The following is a 21,858-nucleotide window of genomic DNA, read 5'->3' as shown; positions in this document are numbered from 1 at the left end:
CTCATGGTTCTGCAGGCTCTAACAGCATGGCACCAACGTGAGCTCAGCTTCTGGTAAAGTCTCAGGAAGATTTTACTCGTAGCGGAAGGCAAATGCAGAGCAGGCATGTCAACATGGTGAGACAGAGCAAGAGGGAGGCAGGGAGGAGGTGCTAGGCTCTTTAAACAACCAGTTCTTACATGAACTAATAGAGCAAAAACTCACTAATTATGAAGGGCATGGCACCAAGCCATTCATGAGGGATCCACTCCCATGACCCAAACACCTCCCACTAGGTCACACCTCCAACACTGGGGATCACATTTCAACATGAGATTTCAGAGGACAAATATCCAAACTATATCAACATGCATGTGTGTAGTCTTCTTTGTAGTTATTCTGCTTGGGTTTCATTAAATTTCTTTAATCTTTGAGCTGAGATCTTTCACTAGTTTTCAAAATTTCTTGATCTTTATCTTGTCAAATATTGCCCCTGCCTAATTGTCCCTCCTATCTTTCTGAGACTCCAATTATATGTACATTAAAAGTTCTTACTATGTATTATATATCCTTCATGCTCTCTTACAAATATTTTCTTTCTTTTTGTTCTCAGTTCTTTAGTTTTGATATTTTCTATTGGCCAATTAAAAAAAGTTTTTTGAATCTTAGCGATGTTCAGTATGTTATTAAACCCATTAACTGACTTTTAATTTCTGTAATTCTATTTTTCAATTCTAGAATTTCCATTTGTTCATTTTTAAATAGTTTTGAGATGGAATTTGCATTCCAAATAATTCATTTTTTTAAGTATATAATTCATTGGTTTAAAATATACTCATGAAGCTGTGTAATGCTTACCACTATCTAATTCTAGAACATTTTTTATCACCTCAAAAGAAACTCCATACCCATTAGCAGTCACTCCCATTCCCTTTCCCTGTCTCTTCCCTCTTTACCCCACCCCCAGACAACTACTAATCTACTTTCTGTCTATATAGATTTGCCCATCTAGACCTTTCATATAAATCAGATCATACAATATGTAGTCTTCTGTATCTGGCTTCTTTCACTAAGACAAGGTTTTCAAGGTTTATACATTTATCAATTGATGAACATTTGGATTGCTTTCATTTTTTGGCTATTATAATAATGATGCTATTTTATTTGTGAACAAGTTTTTCTGTGGACATATGTTTTCATTTTCTTTAAGGTATAAACCAGGGAATGGAACTGCTGGATCGTATGGTAACTCTATACTTAACTATTTAATAATTGCCAAACTTTTTCAAAGTGGCTGTACCATTTTACATTCCCACTAGCAGTGTATTAGGGTTTCAGTTTCTCCATATCCTTGTCAACATTTCTCACTTTCTCTTTTTTATTATAGTCATCCCAAGTGGGAGGTGGCATCTCATGTCCATTTTGTCTGATATTATTGTAGCCACTCCAGTTCTCTTTTGGGAACTGCATGAATGGTATATCATTTTCCAATCTTTCAGTTTCAACTTATTTGTATATTTGAATCTAAAGTGTGTCTCTTGGAGACAACATATAGTTGGATCATTTTTTCAATTCATTCTACCAATCTCTACTATTTGATCAGAGTGTTAACAATTACAATTTACAATTAACATAATTATTAATAAGGTAGAATTTATGTTTGCATTTCGGAATTTGTTTTCTGTATGTATTACATCTTCTTTTTGTTTCTTTATTCTATTACTGTTTTTCATGTTAAATAGATATTTTCTAATATACCATTTTAATTCTCTTGTTTTATTTTACTATATACTTCTAAGTTATTTTCTTAGTGATTGCCCTAGGGATTTCAATTAACATCTTTAAAAAATATTTTTACAAGTAATTTTTAAAAGCGTTATTATTCCCCAAAGGGGGTGCACCATTCCTGGAGGTACTGCAATACCAGGTCAATGCCTGGAGTGGACAGAGTAAGCTCCTATCCCATCTCCCTGCTCCAAAAACCCATTTAATATAGTATCCTCAGATAGAGGATATATCAGATATTAAACTTATAAGAACAGATAATACACTTGATCTTAGCCAGAACGCTCAGAGGTGATCAAAACAATTGATTTTTTTTTTAGAAAGAAGTGGGGTCTCACATGTTGTCCAGGCTAGTCTCAAACTCCTGGGCTCAAGCCATCGTCTAACCTCGGCCTGCCAAAGTGCTGGGATTTAGGCATGAGCCACCACTCCCCGCCCTCAATTAATAACTTAAGATAATCTAGTTCATATTAACTTAATTTCATAGCATACAAAAACTATGCTTCATTTCTTCCTTCCATTATTCTATCATGAATATGGCACCTTTTTGTGTTACAAGCCCATTGACACAGTTTTATAATTATTGCTTTATGCAGTTGGTTGTCTTTTAAATCAGAAGATAAGAGAAATAAAAATATACTTATTCTGTTCTTTATATTTACCTACACATTTATCTTTATTGGTACTTTTTATTTCTTCATACAAATTTGAGTTACTATCTAGTACACTTTGCTTTTAGCCTGAAGGACTTCCTTTAGTAGCTAGTGATTTAGTTTTATTTATTTGAGAGTATCATAAGTTCCCCTTTGTTTTTGAAGGGTAGATTTCCTGCATATAGAATTCTTAGTTTTCTTTCAACACTTTTATATATGTCATCTCACTATCTTCTGGCCTTTATAGTTTCTGATGAGGAGTTAGCTGTTAATCTTATTGAGGTTCTCTTGTATATAATGAGTCACTTTTCTCTTGCTTTCAAGATTCTCACCCTAAAGTCAGCTGATTAGCAAAGAAAAAATTTTATTAATTAAAAAGATTTGCTCATTGTCTTTAGCTTGTAACAGTTAAATGTAATTTTTCTAGTAGTGACTCCTTGAATTTTCCTAGTTGAAGTTCTTTAACTTTCTTGAATGTATAGACTTATATTTTTTAAAATTCAGGTTTGAAAAGGTTTTGGCTATTAACTTTTCAAATGTCCTTTCTTCCCCTTTCTCTCTCTCTTCCCTTCTGGGACTTCCACTATGCACATGTTGGTACACTTGATGGTGTCTCAAGGGTCTCTGCGTCTCTGTTCATTTTTTCTTTTATCTTTTTTTCTTTATGTTCTTCAGATTGGATAATCTCATTGACCTGCCTTCAAGTTTAGTGATTCTTTCTTCTGCCAGTTCCAATCTGCTGCTGAGCCCCTCTCATGAATATTTTATTTCATTATACTTTTCAAATCCATAATTCCTATGTGGTTCTTACTTATAATTTGTAGTATTATTAATGATACTCTCTATGCATTGAGTCATCATTCTCATACTTTATTTAGAAATGGCTTTCATTAATTCTTTAAACATATTTGTAATAGTTGACTTAAAGTCTTTGTATAGTAAGTCCAATGTCTTGACTTCCTCAGGGATAACTTCTATTGACTGCTTTTTATCCTGTGTATGGGCAATAGTTTCCCATTTCTTTGTGTGTCTCATAATTAATTTTTGTTGAAAACTAGACATTTTGAATAATACAGTTTTACAGATTCTTCTTCTCCCCATAGTTTTTTTGTTATTGCTGTTTTTGTTTTTGCTGTCACTGTTGCTCTGTGTTTGCTTAGTGACTTTCCTAGACTAATTCTGTAGAGTCTATATTCTTTGTTGTGTATGGCTTTGCTCTGTTAGCTTAACAGTCAACTAATTGTTGAACAGAGATTTTCCTTAAATGCCTTAAACCAATAGATCCCCCAGAACACAGCAGGTTCTGTGTTTGTGTTGGGGCATGTCTTCAGTGCTCTAGCAAGAAGTTTACAACTTTGTCTTAGCCTCCATTTCTTGCTCATGAAGAGCATAAAGGTCAGCCAGAGGTGATAGATTAGGACTTTCTCAGTTTTTTTTCTTTTTCTGGGGATGTGTACAGCTCTTTATATTTGCATGGCCTTTCAGATTTCCAGAAATATATTAGAGCTTTGTAAAGCTCCCTACAGATATCTCATTCCCCAATTTTTTTCTTTTTGGTCAGCCTTTTGTTAGCTTCAATTGTCAATGCCACCTCAGGCAGCTGCAATGTTAAACAATTAACTGATTGTTTTTGATAAATGCCATGTGGATACAGTTGTTCATACAGAGTAAGATTTACTTCAATCAGGTTAAATAAAGGCAAGCCCTGAGAATGAAGCTTTTCAGAAGCTGCTAAACAGGTTAAATAATGCCATTTCTCTAGAGATGGGGCTTTTAGGGAGCTCCAAATCTGTTCTGTATCTTCCAGTGGCTGCTAAGCTACTGCTTTTTAAAACAGATAGTTAGAAAGCTCTTGGCTTTCACATCTTTTGTAGAGTAGAAGAGATGGAGATGGAATTAGGGCAAGAAAAAAGTCACTGTTCTTAGCAAAATTCAGTCATTTTTAGGAAGTTTAGGAGCCTGACTGAAGTTCAGTCAAGCAAAGAGTGCTTGGGAAAAGCACTCTTGGATTGTCAAAAGCCTTTGGTTAATTTCCAGAATTCTGAAAAAGTCGATTGTGACAGTTCTTTTGCAAGTGTTCTCATTGCTTTTACGGAGGAGATTTTCTGAAGTCCTTACTCCACCATTTCGAAGGTTCCATATTCCTCCCCGATTTTTTTGCTTTTGAATAGATTTGAGTTTGTTGGTGAAATTCTGTCTTATCTATTTTCTTAAACATATAATTAAATGCTCATATTATTAATCATAATTATTTACAGTACTTGTGTGATAACTCCATATGTGGGCCACTTGTGGTTCTGTTTCTATCATCTGTTACCCCATTCCAATCCCCTCTGGTCCTGTTTCTTGATAATATCTGGTGAATTTGACTGAATAATGGACTTGTCAGTGAAAAATTATAGAATCCTGGGGTGATGGTATTTCCCTCTAGAGAGAATTCAACCTATTCTCTAGTAGACAACTAGAATAGAGCAAGTCACCCCAGTCCAATCAGAACTAACTTGAGGTAATGTTGTAGTTCTAGTTTGCTAGCCTACTTCTGCTTCTACCCTAAACCTAGGATATACCCTCCAAAAATATACTCTTGGATTTACCTACGGACTTTCCTCCTTACTATGTACTAAACTTCAATTTTTGTCTCTTCAGCTGATGAGATTGCTGAAAATCCCACTTTGTTTTGCATTTGGCTTCTTGTCCTCTTGCACTCCATAATTTAAGAATTTTACAAATGCCTTAGAAGATTGCCAAGTGATGGGATCACTTTTTCATACCTCCCTTTTCTCAGAAAACTTGTCCCTGAATGTTTTGTCTGCTTTGGTAGCCCTGAAATTCGGTTATTGCCTTCCCAACCCAGTGAGATATGTTGGTTTCTCTGCCACTTGGCAGCTGTTCTCTGAATAGCATCTCAACTGAACAGGAAAGTCCCCCAAGGTGGAAAGCATCTTGAAGAATACTGAGCTCATTTCACTGACCTTCCATTTTTTCTTAGATCTTGATCCCTCATGTCCTTGCTGTTTGGAAATCTCTCTGATAACTTCAAAACAGGTGTTTTCTTTTAAAAAAAATTGTCTTTTTTTCTAATTTTTCTCAGCAGAGTATAGCTCTGCTACAAGTTACTTAACAGAGGGGATGTCTTTGGTATTTTATTTTTCAGCATTATTTATTTAAGAACATGATTATTATACTCAAAATATACTCTCTTTCTTCTGCACTGCAAGCCAACCAGTCATAGTGCTCTGAATGAGATATTTGTGTCTCTGGCCTCTTACAACATATTCTTCTGTTGATATGTTCTAACTGTTCTGCCCAAGGCCTTGCTGTATCTAAGATTACCTTATTCCACGGTATGTTGCTCTTTGACAAGGGGTAGGAGGGGAAGAGTATAAAAATTTATATTTATATTGCCTTTGGCTTTAAACTGCCTAAGAGACCATAGAATTTTCTACTTCTTTCCCTTTATAAAAGTCCTCATCTTGAGTAATAAATATTGGTGACATCCAACTATGTTAAAGAAAAAATTATGTAATGATACTTGTTAAAGCACAGTAAGCCAGGCTTGATTCAGTACCATTTTGATAGTTATAGGGACCACTGCAATGGGATTTTGCAGTAGGGAAGAGAGGTTGGGCTCAACTTTGAATAAAGTGCAGGCAAGTGGGAATTTATAGTCAAGTAGTTGGTTGAGGGTCAGTGAATGAAAAATGACTAAGAGGTAACATCAAGGGTGAGGGAGGTTCTGGCTAAACCAACCTAACAGGATTCTTGCTGAGGACAGGCATGGTGATTGGACATCACCCAGAGGATGATAGAGGATGAGGATCCTTATATTGAAGGTGATCAGATATTGAGGGAAGGGGGTTCTTGCTAAACTAACTTATTAGGGTTCCTGCTAACACTGGATTTTACAAGTACAAAGATAGGCCTAGGAGAAGGTTTAGGAGCCTGACTGAAGTTCAGTCAAGCAAAGACTCTTTGTCAACCATCACAGGAACAAAGTAATTTACTTGTCTTTTTTGTTCAGTTATCAGAGAAACCACTTTGATAATCTCCCAAAGGTTTTTTGGAAAGTAATCTAGATTATAAATGTAGTATTTCTTACATTGATGTCACTGAAATTTCTTTTCCATAGAGGATATATTCTAAAATAATAAGAAAATTTTAAGTGACTCAAGTTCATAGATCTGGAGGTAGATCGAATATTCTAGATCAGCTAAGGCAGCATACGCATTTAAAATATTAAAACACTGAATAAAACCCATTCAAGGGAGTATTAACTATTGTCTGCTTGGATCCTGAGATAGCAACAAGAAGCTTGCCTGTAATTAGATGTACAATTTAAGCAATGATCATATTACATTTGAAAAGGAGACCTCCTATAGACTGTCTTGCTCATTTATTGCATTTAGTCCTAACAACCTTTTCTATGTCTCCTTTTCATATATAGGCAATAAAGTAATACCAGATACCAAAATGGCTGAACTTTCTATGCTATACATTAGTAAAGTAATAAACTCAAAGACTTAGCTAGGAGCACAGGAATTAAGAGACAGGACCCTTAACAGGTGATGATTAGGCAGTGAGGGCTCCTCCCTTGCGAATGGGATTGAGGCCTTTGTAAAAGAGGTTTCACGCAGCATTCGACTCTCTTGCCTTTATGCCATCCACCATGTGAAGACATAGCGTTCCTCCCCTCTGGAAGATGCAGCCCTTGTTAGACAAGCAAACTTGTCGGCACCTTGATCTTGGACTTACCAGCCTCCAAAACTGTGAGAAATAAGTTTCTGTTCTTTATAAGTTACCTAATCTTAGGTATTTTGCTATAGTAGCATAAACAGACTGACAACTGCTAATCTCACAGTGTGGCTCTGATGATTAACTGAGATTGTATTTGTGAAAAGAATAATATGTAAGCTCCATTGAACTGAATGGTATTATTATAAGCTCCACTGAATTGAATGGTATTATTATTTTTACAGTTAGTGAACCTTTTACAAATTCTGATGTTTACCTCTGGAGTATTTTCCTGGACTCATTGTTTTGTCTTTTGTGCTTTTATAAAATAGAAAATTATGACATATGAGTACAAGTAAAATGAGTTAGTAGAAACCAGAAATTCTGTTGGAACCTTAGGCCAGTATTACACAGATTACATTACATTTACCACCAGGTAATTCAAGTGGTAAGTACATGAATATTTTTCTAATTTGTTAGTAATATTCATGTACAAGAAAAATATATAACCAGTACATCAAAACCATTATTTCACAGGTTTACAGCTAGCTGTCTATTTTCATGCTAATATGAAGTTTCCTATTTGAATAAATGTACTAAAAATGGAATCTAAAGAAAAACATTAAATGAATAATAGTACGAATACGGATAGGCAAAAAAAATCACAAAAACTTTTGTATGACTAAAGTTTGGGAAACATTTGTAGAACAAGTCATTCTAGTAGAACAACAATAAAGACCAAAAAGCAAACCAACCAACCAAATCCAGCCGCACCACCTGGCTCCTATTTAATAACATAATAAAGGTATGTGTAACAGATGGATAGTGACTTGCATCAAAGTGGGATGGATGCTGCAGGATTTGACAAACTATTTCCTGACGCCATTTACTTGAGTAGCTCTATCCTGGCAGAAACAGAGTTTCCTGACATAGATGCTACTTACAGTAGTCCCCTCTTATCTGTGATCTTGCTCTCTGAGGGCAAAAAACCGTGGTCTGAAAATAGTAAATGGAAAATTCCAGAAATAAGTAATTCAAAAGTCTTAAATTGAGTGCAGTTCTGAGTAGTGTTATGAAATCTCACACTTGTCCGGCCCCATCCTTCATCCTACCCAGCATGCGAATCACCCATTTCACTACCATCATCCATGCTGTCTATGCTCTCTGACCATGAGTCACTTAATAGCTATCTCCATTATCAGATGTTCTAGTACCACAGTGCTTGTGTTTGTCACCTTCATTTTACTTCCTATTGGCCCAAAGCACAAGCATAGTGTTTCTAGCAATTCAGATATGCCAAAGAGAAACCATAGGTGCTTCCTTTAAGTGAAAAGGTGAAAGTTCTCGACTTGATAAGGAAAAACAATTGTATGCTAAGTTTGCTAAGGACTACATTAACAATGAAACCTTCTGTATTAGTCTCTTCTCACTCTGCTAATAAATACATACTTGAGACTGGATAATTTATAAAGGAAAGGAGGTTTAATGGACTCACAGTTCCACAAGGCTGGGGAAGCCTCGTAATAATGGCAGAAGATGAAGGAAGTACAAAAGTTTTTCCTAACGTGGCAGCAAGGCAAGAGAGCTTGTGCATGGGAACTCCCATTTATTAAACGAACAGATCTCGAGACTTACTCACTACCACGATAACCGCCCTCATGATTCAATTCTCTCCACCTGGCCCCACCTTTGACACATGGGGATTATTACAATTCAAGGTGAGATTTGGGTGGGGACACAGCCACACCGTATCACCTTCTATCTGTGACATTGTGAGAAATTTGTGCTAGTTTTGCTGTTGCACGTCAAACTGCAAAAGTTATGGCCATAGTACATGATAAGTATTTAGTGAACATGAAAAAGGCATTAAATTTGTGGGTGGTAGACATGAAAAGAAAACGTGTTCCAATTGATGACAAAATGTTGCAAGAGAAAGCATTGAGACTATATGAAGACTTCAGCAAGGGATCCCCTGAAACAAGTGACACCAAGCCATTTACTGCAAGTAAGGGATGGTTACATAGATTCAAAAATAGGTTTGGACTGACAAACATAAAAAATACTGAAGAGGTTGCATCTAGTGATGAAGAAGGTTCTGCTATCTTTCCAGCAGAGTTGAAGAAATAATTAGAAAGGATGCCATCTAAAGCAAATCTTCAAGTCTTCTGGAAGAAGATAAAACCTGCATTCATAAAAGTGCAAAGGAGGCACCAAGGCATAAAACATGGAATGACAGATGAACTCTGGTACCATATGGCAATGCTTCAGGGCATATGATAAAGCCAGGATAGTGTACAAAGCGAAGAACCCAGTACTCTTAAAAACAAAAATTAACTGCCCATGTTCTGGCAACATAATCAGAAAGCATGGGTGACAGTCATCTTGATTATGAAATGGTTCCACCAATGTATTATCCCAGAAATAAAAAAAAAATTACTTGGAAGACAAAGAGTTGGAATTTAAAGTCCTGTTAATAAGAGACAATGCTCCTAGCCATCCTAAATCTGTCTGCTATAAAAAACGAAATGAAAATGTTCAGGTTGTGTTTTTGCCTCTGAACACAACCTCATTGCTTCAGCCTTTTACCATCATTCAGTTTGTCAAGGCTACATACACCTGCCTTGTATTTGATCACATTTGATCAGCAATTGATGTAGACCCTAATCTGGATGTAATCTGTTCTGGAAATCATTCACTATTACATATTCAGTAACATTCATCAAAGCTGCAATGGACAAATTAAAACCAGAAACTGCAAATGTCTGCTGGAAGAACTTATGGAGTAAAGTTGTGAATGATTTTAAAGGCTTTCTGGGAATTGATGAAGAAGTTAGGAAAATCATTCACACAGCAAGATAAGTTGGTCGAGGATTTGCCAACATACTTGATGAAGAAATGGAAGAACATATTGAAGGTTTTCAAGTATTACCAAATGAGGAATTGGAAGAACATGTTATCTACAAAGGAAAAGAAAGATGAAGAAACCGAAGCAAAACCAGCTGTGTGGGTACTAACTGAAATTTGCCAAAGTGTTTCAAATTGCACAGACATCAAAGGACAAAATTATGGAATATGATCCTAGGATGGAATGCAGCATTAAAGTCACCGGTATGATCAAAGGATTACAACATCTGTGGCAACACTTTAATGAGTTAAAAAGAAAGAGACAATAACATTCTATTACAATGCTCTTCCAAAAGTTTTTGGCAAAAACAAAACAAAACAAAACAAAAACCTTCAACTATTGAGGATCCCCAAACATTGACATCATCTTCTCCTGACATCCAACCATCCACATCGTCATGGCTCATTCATCCAGGATCACCCAAATCAGATGCTGCTCCTTCTGACGTATCCTTAGAAAGTCAATAGTAGCCTAAGGCTACTTTACAATGCCTGGGTCATTCGTCCCACTTTATCTCATCACGAATGCATTTTATTATCTCACGTTGGCACAAGAATGGTGAGTACAGTACAGTAAGATATTTGGAGAGAGAGAGAAAAGACCACATGCACATAACTCTTATTACAATATGTTGTTATAATTGTTCTATTTTATTACTAGTTGTTTTTTTATCTCTTACTGTTCCTAACTTGTGAATTAAACTTTATTATAAGTATATAGTATAGAAAAAAAGCATAGTGTGTATGTGTGTGTGTGTGTATGTATATATATATATACACATACATATATATACATACATATATATACACACACATATATATATACATACATATATATATATACACACATACATACATATATATATACATATATATATATACACACATACATACATATATATATATGGTTTGTTACTATCCACAATTTCAGGCATCCAGTGGGGGTTGTGGAACTTGAGACTACAGTATTTATGAGACAATAAATACAAGTCTTAACAAAGTTCCCAAGGTGGTACTGACCATTATAATTTTATTAACGTTTATATGATACTATGCTGTCAGAATTCCTTGTAAACATTAGTTTTAGTTGACCTAGGGTTTACAGGGATTTTGTAGCCAAATGACACTAGAATATATAAGCCAAGAGTAATTATCCACGTTAGTGAGAAAATGTCTTCAACTATTTCCTATCCCACTGACTCCCCCAGTGAATAGACTAGAAGTCATTCAGTCCTCCCTCCCTGATCCTACTATTCCAGAAAAGCAACCCTGCATCATGTAACAATTTCCAGAGAAAGAAACACCAGCACTTTCTTATGTAGTACAGTTAAATATTCCAATAAATCTTCCATATTTCAGGCAAATAAATTCTCTTCCAATATGCTACTAAGTAAAGGTAGAAGTCTTCTTCATTTCCAAGAACACAACTTCTTGTGTGAGTGAAATATCAATAACACATTATTAAATAATGAAATTTATCTATAAAAGTTTGCTATAAGACAAAAGAATATCACAACTCTGTCTTTGTTAGTTCCAGTTTATTTCAAGTCCCTGTCTTTTAAGAATTTTGAGTTTATATTCAGACATGTAGGAATGCTATCCAGTGGGTTTGTAACTATCTGAGGAATTAGCTCCAGATTATTAAAGTCTCCTATATCCTTCAATCTTTCCATAGCTTATTTCTTATTATGTTAGTTTCTGACATTGCCAGATTCTACTTATACAGAGAAGGCTTCTGTGACAAGCTTTTTAAGAAATTGGTGGTAAAATGCACATAGCATACTTTAACCATTTTTAAGGGTCTAATTCAGTGGCACTGAGTCTATTCACATCATTGTGTAACCATCACCACCATCCATCTCCAGAGCTTTTTTTTCATTTCCCAAAACTGAAACTCCGTACCCATTAAACAATAACTCCTCATTTATGACAGTCTTTTAAAATCACTTAAAAGTATAGTAAAGAGAAATTTTAGAGCAAAACCTTCTACAGTTGTTCTTCACAAAATATTGGTATCTTCTTTCCCTGATTTTTAAGAATTCTTTTCCAGCTAATGAAGGCAGCTAGCTGTCCATTCCACACAGCCTCTCCACTCAGGCTCCTTCCCTACCCAGCAAAAGAGCCACGAGACTGGAGGAACAGCTGCTTCACAGTCCAGAATTATGTATGTGGCGTGTGTCTGTGTGTCTCAACACATCACAGTTGCTGTGCAAAGAACAGATGGGACCCTGATCTCTCAACAGATCCACTGGAACCCCCGTCTTGAATGTTAAACAATGACCCACAGAGAGAATGTAATTTATTTTCTTCAGTTAATAATCCCTTCCACAGACTGGAATCCTTCATGTGCAAGAACATGTGAGCTGGTCTGAAGCTTCAATACTGGGGCTTCCTGGCTCCCATCCAGAGCTTTTGTTTGCTGAGACAGACAGTGCTTGAAGCTGTAATGTGGTAAAAGTTGTCAACAAACAGGGCTTTTCTCTGCTTTCCAAACACATGTGAGGCACAGTGGCTCTCCATGAAGTTCTGATCTTTTCTGGAGAAAGCAAGTGTCATATGCAAGTCAAGAAGAAAAAATATTTGTCATCAAAAGGAATGATTGGTTTGTGCATCAAAGGGGCATACTCTGATTCATTGATAAGTCTGTTAAAATTATGTTTAGGTAAGATGTTTGTCTAGATTGCTCTACATAGGTATTGCTTTATGGAATAGACATAAAGTAGTCCTCCCCTATCCACAGATTCACTTTCCAACTGAGAGTTTCAGTTACTCTCAGTCAATGTAGTCTGAAAATATTAAATGGGAAATTCCAGAACTGGCCAATTTATAAGTTTTAAATTGTGCACCAGAGTATTGTTATAATTGTTCTATTTTATTGTGAGTTATTGTTGTTAATCACTTACAGCATCTAATTTATAACAAAATTTATCACAGGTATATGTGTATAGGAACAAACGTAGTCTATACACGGCTTGGTATTATCTGTGGCTTCAGGCTCCACTAGGGGTCTTGGAACACATACACTAAGGATCAGGAGGACTACTGTGTGTGCTTAGAATATAAACTATATCATGAAGGATATTTACAAGGACCAAAATTATTCAAGAAAAGTAGTGGGGACTTATATTCCCCTTGATGTCACTCCTCTCTTCCAAAAGCAGCACAATTATACAACAAGCAACATAGGAGACTTCCTTTCATATTTTTTTGGTATATATCTTTTTTTATTATTATGATACTTTAAGTTCTAGGGTACATGTGCACAACGTGCAGCTTTCTTACATATGTATGTATACATGTGCCATGTTGGTGTGCTGCACCCATTAACTTGTCATTTACATTAGGTGTATCTCCTAATGCTATCCTTTCTTCCTCTCCCCACCCCACGACAGGCCCCAGCGTGTGACGTTGCCCACCCTGTGTCCAAGTGTTCTCATTGTTCAATTCCCACCTATGCGTGAGAACATGCAGAGTTTGGTTTTTGGTCCTTGCGATAGTTTGCTGAGAATGATGGTTTCCAGCTTCATCCATGTCCCTACAAAGCACATGAACTCATCCTTTTTCATGGCTGCATAGTATTCCATGCTGTATATGTGCCACATTTTCTTAATCCAGTCTATCATTGATGAACATTTGGGTTGGTTCCAAGTCTTTGCTATTGTGAATAGTGCCAAAATAAACATACGTATGCAGGTGTCTTTATAGCAGCATGCTTTATAATCCTTTGGGTATATACCCAGTAATGGGATGGCTCGGTCAAACGGTATTTCTACTTCTAGATCCTTGAGGAATTGCCACACTGTCTTCCACAATGGTTGAACTAGTTTACAGAACCACCAACAGGATAAAAGTGTTCCTATTTCTCCACATCCTCTCCAGCACCTGTTGTTTCCTGACTTTTTAATGATGGCCATTCTAACTGGTGTGAGATGATATCTCACTGTGGTTTTGATTTGCATTTCTCTGATGGCCAGTGATGATGAGTATTTTTTCATGTGTCTGTTGGCTGCATAAATGTATTCTTTTTTTTTTTTTTTTTTTGAGACGGAGTCTTGCTCTGTCGCCCAGGCTGGAGTGCAGTGGCGCAATCTCGGCTCACTGCAAGCTCCGCCTCCCGGGTTTCCGCCATTCTCCTGCCTCAGCCTCTCTGAGTAGCTGGGACTACAGGCGCCCACCACCACGCCCGGCTAATTTTTTTGTATTTTTAGTAGAGACGGGGTTTCACCGTGGTCTCGATCTCCTGACCTCGTGATCCGCCCACCTCGGCCTCCCAAAGTGCTGGGATTACAAGCGTGAGCCACCGCGCCCGGCCAAATGTATTCTTTTGAGAAGTGTCTGTTCATATCCTTTGCCCACTTTTTGATGGGGTTGTTTCATTTTTTTCTTGTTAATTTAAGTTCTTTGTAGATTCTGGATATTAGCCCTTTGTCAGATGGGAAGATGGCAAAAATTTTCTCCCATTCTGTAGGTTGCCTGTTCACTCTGATGTTAGTTTCTTTTGCTGTGCAGAAGCTCTTTAGTTTAATTAGATCCCATTTGTCAATTTTGGCTTTTGTTGCCATTGCTTTTGGGGTTTTAGACATGAAGTCCTTCCCCATGCCTATGTCCTGAATGGTATTGCCTAGGTTTTCTTCTAGGGTTTTTATGGTTTTAGGTCTAACATTTAACTTTTTAATCCATCCTGAATTAATTTTTGTATAAGGTGTAAGGAAGGGATCCAGTTTCAGCTTTCTACATGTGGCTAGCCAGTTTTCCCAGCACTATTTATTAAACAGGGAAACCTTTCCTCATTGCTTGTTTTTGTCAGGTTTGTCAAAGATCAGATGGGTGTAGATGTGTGGTATTATTTCTGAGGGCTCTGTTCTGTTCCATTGGTCTATATCTCTGTTTTGGTACCAGTACCATGCTGTTTTGGTTACTGTAGCCTTGTAGTACAGTTTGAAGTCAGGCAGCATGATGCCTCCAGCTTTGTTCTTTGGCTTAGGATTGTGTTGGCAATTTGGGCTCTTTTTTGGTTCCATATGAACTTTAAAGTAGTTTTTTCCACTTCTGTGAAGAAAGTCATTGGTAGCTTGATGGGGATGGCATTGAATCTATAAATTACCTTGGGCAGTACGGCCATTTTCACAATATTGATTCTTCCTATCCATGAGCATGGAATGTCCTTCCATTTGTTTGTGTCCACTTTTATTTCGTTGAGCAGTGGTTTGTAGTCCTCCTTGAAGAAGTCCTTCACATCCCTTGCAAGATGGATTCCTAGGTATTTTATTCTCTTTGAAGCAATTGTGAATGGGAGTTCACTCATGATTTGGCTGTCTTATTGGTGTACAGGAATGCTTGTGATTTTTGTACATTGATTTTGTAACCTGAGACTTTGCTGAAGTTGCTTATCAGCTTAAGGAGATTTTGGTCTGAGATGATGGGGTTTTCTAAATATACAATCACATCATCTGCAAACAGGCACAATGTGACTTCCTCTTTTCCTAATTGAATACCCTTTATTTCTATCTCTTACCTGACTGCCCTGGCCAGAACTTCCAACACTATGCTGAATAGGAGTGGTGAGAGAGGGCATCCCTCTCTTATGCCAGTTTTCAAAGGGAATTTTTCCAGGTTTTGCCCATTCAGTATGATACTGGCTGTAGGTTTGTCATAAATAGCTCTTATTATTTTGAGATACGTCCCATCAATACCTAGTTTATTAAGAGTTTTTAGCATGAATGGCTGCTGAATTTTGTCAAAGGCCTTTTCTGCGTCTATTGAGATAATCATGTGGTTTTTGTCTTTGGTTCTGTTTATATGATGGATTACGATTATTGATTTGTGTATGCTGAACCAGCCTTGCATCTCAGGGAGGAAGCCAGCTTGATCATGGTGGATAAGCTTTATGATGTGCTGCTGGATTCAGTTTGCCAGTATTTTATCGAGGATTTTTGCACTGATGTTCATCAGGGATACTGGTCTAAAATTCTCTTTTCTGTTGTGTCTCTGCCAGGCTTTGGTATCAGGATGATGTTGGCCTCATAAAATGAGTTAGGGAGGATTCCCTCTTTTTCTGTTGATTGGAATACTTTCAGAAGGAATGGTACTAGCTCCTCCTTGTACCTCTGGTAGAATTCGGCTGTGAATCCATCTGTTCCTGGACTTTTTTTGGTTGGTAGGCTATTAATTATTGCCTCAATTTCAGAGTCTGTTATTGCTCTATTCAGGGATTCAATCTCTTCCTGGTTTAGTCTTGGGAGGGCATATGTGTTGAGGAATTTATCCATTTCTTCTAGATTTTCGATTTTCTAGTTTATTTGCCTAGAGGTGTTTATAGTATTCTTTGATCGTAGTTTGTATTCCTGCGAGATCGGTGGTGATATACCCTTTATCATTTTTTATTGCATCTATTTGATTCTTCTCTGTTTTCTTGTTTATTAATCTTGCTAGAGGTCTATCAATTTTGTTGATCTTTTCAAAAAACCAGCTCCTGGATTCATTGATTTTTTGAAGGGTCTTTCGTGCCTCTATCTCCTTCAGTTCTGCTCTGATGTTAGTTATTTCTTACCTTCCACTAGCTTTTGAATGTGTTTGCTCTTGCTTTTCTAGTTCTTTTAATTGTGATGTTAGAGTGTCAATTTTAGATCTTTCCTGCTTTCTCTTGTGGGCATTTAGTGCTATAAATTTCCCTCTACACACTGCTTTAAATGTGTGCCAGAGATTCTGGTATGTTGTGTCTTTGTTCTCATTGGTTTCAGAGAACATCTTTATTTCTGCCTTCATTTCGTTACATACCCAGTAGTCATTCAGGAGCAGGTTGTTCAGTTTCCATGTAGTTGAGCATTTTTGAGTGAGTTTCTTAATCCTGAGTTCTAGTTTGACTGCACTGTGGTCTGAGGGACAGTTTGTTTTAATTTCTGTTCTTTTACCTTTGCTGAGGAATGGTTTACTTCCAACTTTGTGGTCAATTTTGGAATAAGTGCGATGTGGTGCTGAGAAGAATGTATATTCTGTTGATTTGGGGTGGAGAGTTCTGCAGATATCTATTAGGTCTGCTTGGTGCAGAGCTGAATTCAATTCCTGGATATCCTTGTTAACTTTCTGTCTCGTTGATCTGTCTAATGTTGACAGTGGGGTGTTAAAGTCTCCCATTATTATTGTATGTGAGTCTAGGTCTCTTTGTAGGTCTCTAAGGACTTGCTTTATGAATCTGGATGCTCCTGTATTGGGTGCATATATATTTAGGATAGTTAGCGCTTGTTGAATTGATCCCTTTACCATTATGTAATGGCCTTCTTTGTCTCTTTTGATCTTTGTTGGTTTAAAGTATGTTTTATCAAGAGACTAGGATTGCAACCCCTGCCTTTTTTTTGTTTTCCATGTGCTTGGTAGCTCTTCCTCCATCCCTTTATTCTGAGCCTATGTGTGTCTGTGCACGTGAGATGGGTCTCCTGAACACAGCACACTGATGGGTCTTGACTCTTTATCCAATTTGCCAGTCTGTGTCTTTTAATTGGAGCATTTAGCCCGTTTACATTTTAGCTTAATATTGTTATGTGTGAATTTGATCCTGTCATGATGTTAGCTGGTTATTTTGCTTGTTAGTTGATGCAGTTTCTTCCTAGCATTGATGGTCTTTGCAATTTGGCATGTTTTTGCAGTGGCTGGTACTGGTGGTTCCTTTTCATGTTTAGTGCTTCCTTCAGGAGCTCTTGTAAGACAGCCCTGGTGGTGACAAAATCTCTCAGCATTTGTTTGTCCGTAAAGGATTTTATTTCTCCTTCACTTATGAAGCTTAGTTTGGCTGGATATGAAATTCTGGGTTGAAAATTCTTTTCTTTAAGAATGTTGAATATTGGCCCCCACTCTCTTCTGGCTTGTAGAGTTTCTGCCGAGAGATCAGCTGTTAGTCTGCTGGGCTTCCCTTTGTGGGTAACCTGACCTTTCTGGCTGCCCTTAACATTTTTTCCTTCATTTCCACTTTGGTGAATCTGACAATTATGTGTCTTGGAGTTGCTCTTCTCGAGGAGTATCTTTGTGGCATTCTCTGTATTTCCTGAATTTCTATGTTGGCTTGCCTTGGTAGGTTGGGGAAGTTCTCCTGGATAATATCCTGAAGAGTTTTTTCCAACTTTGTTCAATTCTTCCCATTACTTTCAGGTACACCAATCAAATGTAGATTTGGTCTTCTGACATAGTCCCATATTTCTTGGAGGCTTTGTTCGTTTCTTTTTACTTTTTTTCTCTAAACTTCTCTTCTCGCTTCATTTCATTAATTTTATCTTCAATCACTGATACCCTTTCTTCCATTTGATCGAATTGGCTACTGAAGCTTGTACATGCAATACATAGTTCTCGTGCCATGATTTTCAGCTCCATCAGGTCATTTAAGGTCTTCTCTACAGTGTTTATTCTAGTTAGCCATTCGTCTAATCTTTTTTCAAGGTTTTTAGCTTCCTTGCGATGGGTTCAAACATCCGCCTTCAGCTTGGAGAAGTTTGTTATTACCGATCATCTGAAGCCTTCTTCTCTGAATTCGTCATAGTCATTCTCCATCCAGCTTTGTTCCATTGCTGGTGAGGAGCTGCGTTCCTTTGGAATAGATGATTTTCAGAATTTTCAGCTTTTCTGCTCTGGTTTCTCCCCATCTTGGTGGTTTTATCTGCCTTTGGTCTTTGATGATGGTGACGTACAGATGGGGTTTTGGTGTGGATGTCCTTTCTGTTTGTTAGTTTTCCTTCTCATAGTCAGGACCCTCAGCTGCAGGTCTGCTGGAGTTTGCTGGAGGTCCACTCCAGACCCTGTTTGCCTGGGTATCAGCAGCGGAAGATGCAAAACAGCAAATATTGCAGAATGGCAGATGTTGCTGACTGATCCTTCCTCTGGAAGCTTTGTCTCAGAGGGGCACCCGGCTGTATGAAGTGTCAGTCGGCCCCTACTGGGAGGTGTCTCCCAGTTAGGCTACTTGGGGATCAGGGACCCACTGGAGGAGGCAGTCTGTCCGTTCTCAAACTCTGTGCTGGGAGAACCACTACTCTCTTCAAAGCTGTCAGACAGGGACGTTTAGGTCTGCAGAAGTTTCTGCTGCCTTTTGTTCAGCTATGCCCTGCCCCCAGAGGTGGAGTCTACAGAAGCAGGCAGGCCTCCTTGAGCTGTGGTGGGCTCCACCCAGTTGGACCTTCCTGGCTGCTTTGTTTACCTACTCAAGCCTCAGCAATAGCAGACGCCCCTTCCCCAGCCTCGCTGCCACCTTACAGTGTGGGACCCTCTGAGATCCGCCTTGCAGATCCCAGACTGCTGTGTTAGCAGTGAGTGAGGCTGTGTGGGTGTGGGACTCTCTGAGCCAGGCGTGGGATATAATCTCCTGGTGTGCCGTTTGCTAAGACTGTTGGAAACTCGCAGTATTAGAGTGGGAGTGTCCTGATTTTCCAGGCTTCCCTTGTCATGGCTTCCCTTGGCTAGGAAAGGGAATTCTCCAAGCCCTTGCACTTCCTGGGTGAGGCGATGCCCCACCCTGCTTCAGCTCACACTCCGTGGGCTGCACCCACTGTCCAATAAGCCCCAGTGAGATGAACCCAGTACCTCAGTTGGAAATGCAGAAATCACCCATCTTCTGTGTCACTCACGCTGGGAGCTGTAGACTGGAGCTGTTCCTATTCGGCCATCTTGGAACCTCCTCCTCATATTTTATGGTACTAAATACAAAGGTTTCTGGAACTGGAAACCTTAATGAATAGTTTCAGCCTGATACCTGTGGCCCAGGGGCGCATAAACTGAAAGCATAGTAGACTTCAGGAGTCACATCTGTAGAGATGTGTGTGGTCCAAAGAACAGATGGTTAGAGGAAGCTGTGCAAGCCATCCCTGATTTAGTTAGAGTCCAAACCTGTTGGGAAGAACTGGGCAACCAGACTAGTGCTTCACCCTCACAAACTAAATGAATTAGTCCATTGTGCCCATGAAAGAAAGAAGTCAATCAAATGATCCTGGGGATAATTAAGAGGTTTTCTCTCTTCCAGGAACTCAGAATAATCCTGGTCAAGACTTGTACTGTTACCAGTAGGAATGCACAACCATCATCACTAAACAAAAGACAATTCTTAGGTCATCTCTCTCATGATGAATTCATTGCTGCCCCTCCATTTTGAAAAGACTTAATGTTTCAGGGCCCTTAGTCTCTACTTTCCACTTTCCCAGTGACAGCATCTTTCAGAGAAGCTTTTCCCCCCTATTGAGAATTTCATCTATAGCTAAGGTCCTTTACCTAGGATTCAAGTGGGCCTTTTCAGAGCTCCAAAGCCAGGTGTGAAAATTTGTTTCTTGTCTTAAAAATTACTCTTGGGAGGAATTTTTTTTAAGTTAAATGTATTAGGGTATTGTTTCCATCTACCATGCTACTAACTTATGTGTAGGATAGCATCGGATTCCTTTGTACATAGTTAGGTGATATACTATGGTCATTTTCATGCCTTGATTTCTCTTTCCATGGAATTGAACACACCCTTCTGTTAGGATTATGTATATCTGTATTGTTTATATTGACCTAAGTTAGAAAATGTTAAAGAAAATATGCACAAAAGAAAAAGGTTCCTTTCATCACTGAATGTGCAAAACTCCCTTGTGCTTCTTGTGGACCAATCTGCTTGCCAGTGAAAAAATGAAGGTAATGAACTCAAAGAATTATCTTATGTGCTCATCTAAAAAATACTTCAGATAGTGTACAACTTGTCTGAGATGATTTGCTTTGATAAGACTTTAATTTTATCAAAACTTGGATTTGCTCTAGTTTGCCTTGGAGCATCATGGTCAAGTGCATATCTCATCGCCAAGAACTTCACACATTTGGAGTGACTACGGTGGAGCCACATGCCCTAGAAATGGTCAAATTGGTTTGTGCTTAGAGCTGTGGGAAAAAATGCATTCATTCATCCATTCAACAGATATTAATGAGCATCTACTATGTTCCAAGCACTGTTCTAGGACCTGGGAACGTGGCAGTGACCTAAACAAGAAAAAAGTCTCTGCCCTTTTGAGTTCTAAAGGAAAGAGACACGCAAACATAAAAATAAGAAAATTATACAATACGTTGAGAGGCAGTTAACTATGGAAAACATAAATTAGGGTATAGGGAATGAGGAGTGCCAGGGAAGAGAGATTGCAATTTGGAATAGTATAGTCAGAACAGGTCTAATAGAAAAGGTAACATCTGAGCAAAGACTTAAAGGAGGTAAGAGAGTGAGACCTGAGAATATCTAGAGGAAGAGCCAGACTTAGCACATGCAAAGGCCTTGAGGCAGCAGGATACCTGCCATATTCCAAGAAAAATACAAAGGCCAGTGTGGCCAAGCAACACAGTGAGGAGAAAGCCAGTAGGAATGAGACAGGTAAGAGAATAGGTGGGAGATTGTATAGAGTTCTAAAGCCAATTGTAAGGACTTCAGTTTTCACTCTGAAATGCTAAGCCAATGGAAGGTTTTAAATGAGTGGTATGATTTTGCTTTTGCTTTAGAAGGAGCACTATGAATACAATTTGGAGATGAGATTGCAGGGGACCAGAATAGAAGCAGACAGAGTAGTTGGGAGGCTCTTGCATTAATCCAAGCGAGAAATGATAGCAGCTTGGACCAGGGTGATAGCAGTGGAGGCGGTAAGAAGAGAAGTGACTGGATTCTGGATATATTTTTATTTTATTATTATTATACTTTAAGTTTTAGGGTACATGTGCACAATGTGCAGGTTTGTTACGTATGTATACATGTGCCATGTTGGTGTGCTGCACCCATTAACTCATCATTTAGCATTAGGTATATCTCCTAATGCTATCC

General features: G+C 38.1%; 1 protein-coding gene and 1 non-coding gene across 3 annotated transcripts in view; one reads left to right on the top strand and one right to left on the bottom strand.

Moving 5' to 3' along the window:
* Positions 1-21,858, top strand: part of MAMDC2 (MAM domain containing 2) — a 180,399-nt gene that overhangs the window by 140,222 nt on the left and 18,319 nt on the right. The gene's annotated exons all lie outside the window — the stretch shown is intronic.
* On the bottom strand, positions 1,870-2,060 carry LOC129480014 (U2 spliceosomal RNA). The gene has a single exon (XR_008656917.1). It is a non-coding gene; the product is annotated as a U2 spliceosomal RNA (small nuclear RNA).

The sequence above is a fragment of the Symphalangus syndactylus genome, chromosome 3, assembly GCF_028878055.3.
Source record: "Symphalangus syndactylus isolate Jambi chromosome 3, NHGRI_mSymSyn1-v2.1_pri, whole genome shotgun sequence".
NCBI classification, from domain to species: Eukaryota; Metazoa; Chordata; class Mammalia; order Primates; family Hylobatidae; genus Symphalangus; species Symphalangus syndactylus.
Note: the sequence above shows the minus strand (reverse complement) of the source record. Positions and strands in the feature narration are given on the sequence as shown.